The following is a 9094-nucleotide window of genomic DNA, read 5'->3' on the forward strand; positions in this document are numbered from 1 at the left end:
GACAGAGAGAGACAGAGCATGAACGGGGGAGGGGCAGAGAGAGAGGGAGACACAGAATCGGAAACAGGCTCCAGGCTCTGAGCCATCAGCCCAGAACCCGACGCGGGGCTCAAACTCCCGGACCGCGAGATCGTGACCTGGCTGAAGTCGGACGCTTAACCGACTGCGCCACCCAGGCGCCCCAAGGAATGGAGATTCAAAACCCAGGTTTGTTCTCTTCTGAGTATTTAGTCTGAACGTCTTTTGAAAATTTTGTTTAATGTTTGTTTATTTTTGAGAGAGAGAGAGACAGAGCACAAGCAGGGGAGGGGCAGAGAGAGAGAGGGAGGCACAGAATCTGAAACTGGCTTCAGGCTCTGAGCTGTCAGCACAGAGCCCAGTGTGGTGCTGGAACTCATGAACTGCGAGATCACGACCTGAGCCCAAATTGGACACTCAATTGGCTGAGCCACCCAGGCACCTCTTAGTCTCAATGTCTTAATACTTTTTCTCCTTCTTTGCTGTTCTCGTGGTACAGGTATTTGGTCCTACTCACCACGAATGAGACTGGGATGACCTTTGAGCTCCCATGTTATTTTGTGAACTGTAGCCTCTCCTCTTACCTAGCAGTGTCTCTATTCTGGTAACTGGCCAGTAGTATACTCTTTCCTTCTTGTGCCTTGCTCCTATATCCAGGTTTCTCTTCCAGCACCTGACCTGGTATTCTAAATGTTCTAAGACAAGGTACCAGCCTTCTGTGTCTCACATTTTTTTGGGCAATAAGTTATTAAGTTGCCATTTAGCTACAGTGCATAATGTGTGTTTGCTGGTGGGGTATTTGTGGTATTAACAGGAAATGACCTGACATCTGAATTTCTGCTGAATAGGGTTCTTGTTCATTTGGGGTTCCCATCAGGAAGTTACTTTACCCAATGAAGCACATACTATAAAGCCTACCCTTTGCAAAAAGAAAGAACAAAAGTGTCAAAGTAAGTCACAGAACACAGACATAGGGAACCAAAATGTGTAGACAAGCAGATAGGGAAAGATTCAATTCTCCATTAATAAATACTAGTAGTAGGCAGTTTGTAAAGTGTTTTCCAGGGAAGACACACTTTCTTTGCAGTACTAATGGTGAACAAACTAAGAATTTTCTGCGAACAGTGAAATCATCAATATGAGGAGTAGTTTCATATAGTACATGTAACAATATTCCAGCACAGAATGGGGTTAGGCAAGACTCGCTGAAGATCCATAGAAGGGAAATGCATAAAAGAAACAAACAAAAAGAAACTATTATCTTTTCCATATTAGACCAAGTTTTTACCAGTTCTTCAGGGAAGAGTAATGAAAATTTAATACTAATAACTAACCCGTGTGCATCATTTACTTTTTTTTTTTTTGCAGAACACTCCTTTATTATAGCAATGTATAAAGCAAATATACCATTAAAGGTTTACAACCACAACTGTACATTATTATGACTGTTGGTGTTACTCAGCTTGCTCGCATTTAGGGGAATGGCTTATACATAATTCTTGAAATTCACTGAACTTCTTCATAAAAATGTGGGATTGAAATGCATGAACACATTTCTAAGCAGATCTAAATTTTCACTCTCCTGAGCAGCTCTAAATTTTCACTCTATTCCTAGCCTCAGCATTTTCACACATCCTTTGCGAGTTCACCAAACTCAAGGCCTTTTGTTACTAAGAGAACCAGCAAGGCTACGTTTGCAGTGGCAACATCCTTACAAGATAATGAATAAAAATTGGTGTTTACCAATAGATTTTTGACCTCGTTCCTTCTTCCTTTAGGGCAACCGAACTTTCACTGGGCATTCAGTCCAACCACTAAAGACTGAGTATCCTTCAAATCCCTCCTTTAAAAGCACTTCAAACAGGCATTTCCATTTTAATAGTCCAGTGAGGATTGTACCCTTCAATCTGAAAGCCCTCAGCCTTGAAGTCATCAATTGTCTCACCTTTTGGAGGGATTTTTGAGCTTGGGTAAAGGCAGTGGTTCTTGCTGTAGCTGAATTTTCAGGTAAATACGTGCATCTCCCAAAGTATATACGGAGTCACCTGGCTTCGGGGAAGTACTATCATGTATGTAGGTGGGCAGGGTGGAGCGGGCGGTGTGGAAGGGCACACCCAGATCCAGGTCTCCTGACCTTCAGTACAGCTGTCAGGACAGCTCAAAGGTTCACCGTGTAGGACTGGCAAAGGGCATGGCATGGAAGTAAGGTCATAAGACGAGAATCTTTTGGATTCCATCCACACAGGAAAGATGATGGTATTGGTTGTGTCAGTCACCTTTTGCAGACCTTTTGGTCTACTCCTTGACCTGAATAATCTGAATCCTTATCTTTTTATTCTGCCCCCAAATGCCTCTCTACTGATAGCCATAAACTGGGCCTAAATCCCCTTCTCTGTTGGGAGAATCCCAGGCTGTCCAAGAAATCTCAGGGTGCACCGGCATCCAGGGTATTCACTCCCTTGGAAGACAGTTCCCTAGCGTTTGTAGGTCTCTTGGTAAAACCACAGCAACTCCTCCAAAACACCCTTTCAGAATACACGTTTTGTTGTCAGCAGAGGAAATTGATCTCTCACTCCGACTATAGTGCGCCTGCGTGCAGAGCAACCACAGCATGCTGGCGCGGTGTGATCATCCTTCCGGAACCTGCAGCGTAGGCAGGATGTGCTGCTCCCTGTGGGGTGGCGGCCATGACTGGGAGCCCCCTGCTGCGGGGCTGTAGGAGCAGGTGGTGGGCGGGCAAGGTGGTGCGGGCCCTTCTGTGTGCCTCTTTTTCCTCGTTTACTCACTTCTGAGAAGCTTGCTTCCTTGGACAATTACTACGTTAACGCACATATGGAGCCTTGAGAATGGTATATGGTGCAAGAAAGCGAGCAGTTTGACATGATACAGCTCAGGCTTTGAATTCTGGATCGGTCACATAACCACCAATGTCAGTATTTTCAAGGATGAACACAACAGTATCTGTCATCCTATATGTATTTCTGGAATCTTGCCATTCTCACATAAAGAGGTATAGTCAAATTCTCCTCTAGCTGAAAATGTGTGGATTTGTGACTACCTTATAACCAAGAATGTGACAGAAGTGACACTGTGTGACTCAGAAGCTAGGTCAGAAAAGGTGATGTGACTCCCCTTGCTTGCAAGAACACTTGTGCCAAAATCTAAATCATTGTGTAAGCAATCCAAGTATCCTGAGGCTGCCATGCTATGAGGAAGCCCAAACTAGTTTACATGGAAAAGCTCTAACTCTCTCTCTCTCTCTCTCTCTCTCTCTCTCTCTCTCTCTCTTTCTCTCTCTCTCTCTCTCTCGGTAGGTAGATAGGTATCTTTTTTTTTGTTTGTTTCAATTTGAAAGTAGTCATTTATTAAACTGGCTAGATTATAGAAATAATCATAGTAGATACCTTAGATCTATCTTCTAATCATCCTTAGATCATCCTTCTAATAAAGCTCTTGATCTGGTCTTCTCTGTTGTCGGCATCTCCACCTGCTACAAAACAGGTGGACTTTTTCTTCATCCCCACTTGTGGAGAAGATAATCTGAAGGGCCATAAGAAGTTGTTTGCTTCTTTGAGATGTTTTCCATCAATATAGATCTCGTGATTCAAATCCTCCATGTAGATGATGCCATATTTACCAGGAGATTGAACAATCAGTGTTTTAGCTGTCAGGGTAATTCACTTCTCGTTGATTTTGTCATAACCATGTTTGCAAATCATTTCATTCACCAACTTCAAGGTTGGGTATCCCCTTGCTGTATATGGTTTCACAATCTTTAGCATGTTAACTGAAGCCTTGTTGAGCTTAACAAAGGTGCCATGGAAGATCTGGCTAAGACGAAGAAGCTGCAACACCTGTAATCTTTGGGCTTACACCGTTGATACCTCTGATGCTGATGACAAATGCCATTTTGGGTTCTGCAGAAGTTGCCAGCTTTTCTTGCCATCTTAGCCATTTGAATCTCAGTTCTATACATTTGCCTATATTCCCTGTAGTGATGCTTGGCTTTTTCATAGAGAAGCTGCCACCTTGCCTTTTGAAAATCTTTGGCAAATTTCTTTCTCAAATGCTAGATCTTCAACATTTTGAAATTCCTTCACTTTTTCTTAAGGGTTTCTGGCACAATAGGAACCTTCTTTTTCTTCTCTTCTGTACCCTTCATGGTTCCAGCTGGAAAACAGCTCTAGATAGATATCTTGATATCAGTACATCTCAAGAGAGAGAGGGAGACCAGCTTTTAGTTTCAATATAGCTGATATCTGACTGCGGCCTCATGAGAGAGCCCAAGACAGAGTGGCCCAGCTGAACTTTTCTTAAATATCAAGTCCACATATTCTGTTAACCTAATAATATGAGTGTTTTATGCCACTAAGTTATGAAGTGAATTGTTACAATGCAGTAGTAATTTAGGATTGATATCTTGTGATCTTCAGCAAGTCATTTGATTTATAGGAGGCTTGGCTTTCTTACCTGTAAGATAGTGGCAAAGATAACAGCTAAGGAGGGTAAGTATTAAAGTATCCCACCTGATAAACTACTCCTAGTAGCAAGACCCATCCTCATGTGTGGGTCCACTACTTCCTAGCCCCTCCTCACTGTCCTATTTCACTGTAAGGAAGCAATCACTCCTTTCTACTATTGACCTAATGACAAGATCTCAAAACTTCTAGACATTTTGAAATCACTAGACAAAATACAGTATGGTTTATATGAAGTTAAACAGGCTTCTTCTCACTGGTTCATAGGAGATAGGGCAGGGAAGAGTCTTATGGACATGAAAATATATTATTTAGGAGAAATCATACATCGAAGCACTGTGAACCACTAAGCATAAATTAGTTCACCAGATTCGTCACCAAAAAGAGTTACCAGGACCTAATAGGAATACAGCAGTTTTGGTTGGAGATGTAGAGAGTTGGGGGTAGGAATAAGATATATACCAGCAGTGGAATACAGCCACATTGAAGGCTGAATTGAAAGTGCTTTCTTTCCCTCTCCTGACTTGCCCAGTGCATCCCTCCAATTTCATAAATCCTACTACATTCACTGAAATTTCTTGTTGACTACCAATTTGCATAGCCCCTCAGAATGTCCTCTATGTAGACCTTACTGTGTGTATAATTGTGTGTGTGTGTGCGTGCGTGTGTGTGCGCGCGTGTGCACGTGTGTATGCATTTGGGAGAAAAAATTTGATTCTATCTTTCTAGGTTCTTTGGTCTGATAATCAGATTAACATAAAACAGATTAATAAGAGAAAACAAATGTAATTACATATTTATTGACGGTCCATAAGAATATGAGACCCAAGGACAAGCCAGACAATTGAGACATATGTGGCATCTTGAGCTAAGGAATGGGATAAGGGCCTGGGGTTTAAAGGGGAGGAGGATGATTCACAGGATGATAAGAGCAGATGTTTGGTAATTAGATATTTGTCCTGCCATACAGATAGGTCAATTCAGATAAAAATGTAATCTCTCAGTAATAGCTCTTTTTCTGGGCCAGGCCCTTCTCTACATTTTTTTCAGGTAGTTTACAAAAGAGATGAAAGTTACTTCTGAGTCTGCTGAATCTTGATTGCTCAAAATTGTCCATATGCCAAAGTGGCACATTTTGGGGCTACTTGTCCTTGAGCCTCTTTAGGAAGGATAAGGAAAGTGGTGTGGCAGTAGATCTGTAACATTCAGTTCTTTAGACAGAAAAAGCCCTGATTTTTAGCATTTTTCTGATTTCCATGGGGGTAAACACTTTCATCGTGGCCAATTTCAAGCTACCAATTTGCCGTTACTGAGCACAGAGCTGGGAGAACCTGAGTAAGCAGCACACCATTATGCTCCCATCATACACAGTATAGTAGGCATAAATAATTTCAAAACCATAGTTAACAATAAAATGTAAGAATTACATAATAGTAAAATGTAATGTTTTGACAATTTCGTACCTTTATTTTAATATAATTTATTTATAATTTTATATAATTTAATTTTTAACAATGGTCGGGCAGAATTCCTCTCAATTTAGTAATTGGCTCTCACCAGCCAATAGGACACATATCTAGCATATCCCTGGAGATTAGTTAATAATTCTACATCAGCAATGACAGCAAACCTCAGAGAAAGCTTTCCAGCAGTTATGCCACTGAAGGTGAGCAGAATTTGCCACTCCAAAATATGCCCCTTTGGCACAAAGCTTATTTTAGGATGATTATTTTTGCAAAAAACAACAGAAGTTACCCTTTTGTAGGAGACATTTACACTTATAAGGAAAATCTCCATTTGTAAGGGTGTCTCCTTCTCTGTACCAGGAAAAGAAGAATGACTCAATTTCTAGAAACTATTATCAATGGAGAAAGCAACTGACTTAAATCTGCTTAACTATTTACACTTGTTAACTGTGCGTTGCCTGATAATCTCATATAACTGACTCCCTACCACCGCCCCCCCTCCCTGCCCCCAACATCTTTTGTCTTTGGCTAGAGATATTTAAGGTGGTAGCTTGGGCCATATTAGAGTTACTCAGTTTTCCTGGGTCTTCCCCGTGTATATAGGAGGTATACATGTTATTAAACTTTAGTTTGTTTTTCTCCTGTTAATCTGTCTTTTATTACAGAGGGGTCTCAGCCAAGAACCTAGAAGGTAGGTTCTTGCATATACCATGGTATGGTTGCAGTGAGATACTAATCTCCTACATGGTATGGTAGGGTCTGACCCACCTCTGACTTCAAGCAGCCTCATTCATTTAGCCACGTGCTGTGCAAATGGGCCAGGACAGGACATAAAAAAGTCTGAGAAGCCCTGCTTCAGAATACCTATTAACTCCTTTCAAGTCATTTCTCTCTTGAGCCAGTGCTCAACTATATATTGACTAAAGCTTAATTTTTTCTATGTTTTTTTATGTGTGTAATAACCTAAAAGTGCTATCAGACAAATAACCAGGAAATATTAATCACATGTCCTGTGCTATAGACTCTGGGAACATTATAAGGAAGAATACAATAAAATCCCAGTCCTGAAGGACTCTATAATCTAGTCACAGAGATAAGACTAACACTTCAAACAATCACAAAGGCAATAAAAGATAGTAGATGTGTGTAATAAAAGGCGAAATGATATGGCACAAACCATAACTGTCATTGAATTTCAGACAAGGTGTTGAGAAAACAAAAGGAAACCCAACTGATTTTACCCTCTCAATTTACAAGTACAAGACTTACTATGATTATTAACCAGTTATGTGGGAGTGAGGCAGGGTCCAGCTCTCCTAAATTCCATGCCATCCATTTAATCCACTTAACAACTGAGCAGCTATCATGCCCAGGGTACTGTTCTCAGGTGAATTTTCCATTAGGAGATACAGTGCCCAAGACTCACAAAGAAATTTTAATTTCTTTTCCATCAGAAGGATAAAAACACTAAAATTTAGGTCCAAGAAAAGTTTTAATATATGATATTAATATATTTGTCTTTATACCAGTATAATCATAAAACACAATTTTTAATATTTTTATTTGCCACCCGAAATATATCTCTTTGGCATGTGGGTTATTTTAGGCTGATTATTTGTAAGAAGCAGAAGGCTCAAGAAATTTTTCTTTTTTTCCTTCCCACTAATTGCCTAAAAGAATTTAGATAGAGGGCTTGTTCCAGGAAGGGAGCCATCACCATAGGTAACGATTATGTAATATGAACTAGGTATGGTAGACAGGGAGGAGCTTAGCAAGATCTGTTGGATTGAAGTCCTCTCTATGTCCCATTGTTTTTGCAAGGCCCATCAGATATTTGTTTACCAAAAATTTGCACTTTTTCATCTTTTGCGAATTGCTTTCCTTCCTTTTGAAGACCTCTACCCTCTTCTGCTTAGCTTAGGATGACATACATAACTTTTTTTGCCTGATTATCTTTGGAATCTCTCATGTTTATGTGGATTCCTTACATGTACATCATTAAATCTGATTGTCTCATGTTAATCTGTCTCATGCCAATTTAATTCTTTTTGTTTCAAAATTTTATTTTTTTATTCAAGTATAATTAACATACATTGTAATGTTAGTTTCAGGTGATATTATAATGATTCCACAATTCTATACATTTCTCATTGCTCATCAAGATAGGTGTAGTCTTAATTCCCTTTATCTTTTTTACCCATGCTCCCATACACCTCCCCTCTGGCAACCATCAGTTTGTTTCCTGTTTTTAAGACTCTTTGTTTCTTTGTCTCTTTTTCCTTTGTTCATTTGCTTTGTTTCTTAAATTCCACATACGAGTGAAAGCATATGGTGTTTGTCTTTGTCTGACTGACTTATTTCACTTAGCATTATGCCCTCTAGGATCATACATGTTGTTGCAAATGGCAAGATTTCATTCTTTTTTAGAGCAGAGTAATATTCCATTTTGTGTGTGTGTGTGTGTGTGTGTGTGTGTGTGTGTGTGCATGCACACATACATACCACATCTTCTTTATCCATTCTTTTATCAGTGAACATTTGGGTTGCTTCTATATCTTGCAAGGTTATGGTATTTAATACTGCAGTAAACATAGGGGTGCATATATTTTTTGGATTACTGTTTTCATTTTCTTTAGGTAAATACCCAGTAATGGAATTACTATATCATATGGTATTTCCATTTTTACTTTTTGAGGAACATCAATATGGTTTTCCACTGTGGCTGCACCAATTTGCATTTCTACCAATAGGGCACAAGGGTTTCTTTTTCTCCACATCCTCTCCAACACTTGTTATGTTTTGTCTTTTTGATACTAGCCATTCTGACAGGTATAAGGTGATATTTCATATGGTTTTAATTTGCATTTCTCTGATGATTAGTGATGTTAAGCATATTTTCATGTTTCTGTTGACCACTTGTCTGTCTGTCTTGTAAAAATGTCTATTTATGTTGTCTGCCTATTTTTAATTCTTTGGAGGGTTTTATTTGGTGCTGAATTGTATAAGTTCTTTATATATTTTGAATAGTAACTCCTTATCACTTATATAATTTGCAAATATCTTCTCCCAATCAGTAGGTTGCCTCTTTGTTTTCTTTATGGTTTCCTTTGCTGTGCAAAAGCTTTTTATTTT

At 39.6% G+C, this 9094-nt stretch overlaps 2 pseudogenes; both read right to left on the reverse strand.

Annotated features, from left to right (window-relative positions):
* Positions 1–1874: 1874 nt before the first annotated feature.
* On the reverse strand, positions 1875–2986 carry LOC121028029 (thymidylate synthase-like; annotated as a pseudogene).
* A 460-nt stretch (positions 2987–3446) lies between these two features.
* Positions 3447–4180, reverse strand: LOC121028030 (60S ribosomal protein L7-like; annotated as a pseudogene).
* Between the last annotated feature and the right edge of the window lie 4914 nt (positions 4181–9094).

Source organism: Herpailurus yagouaroundi, unplaced genomic scaffold (assembly GCF_014898765.1).
Source record: "Herpailurus yagouaroundi ecotype Mexico unplaced genomic scaffold, PumYag 100, whole genome shotgun sequence".
Lineage (NCBI taxonomy): Eukaryota > Metazoa > Chordata > Mammalia > Carnivora > Felidae > Herpailurus > Herpailurus yagouaroundi.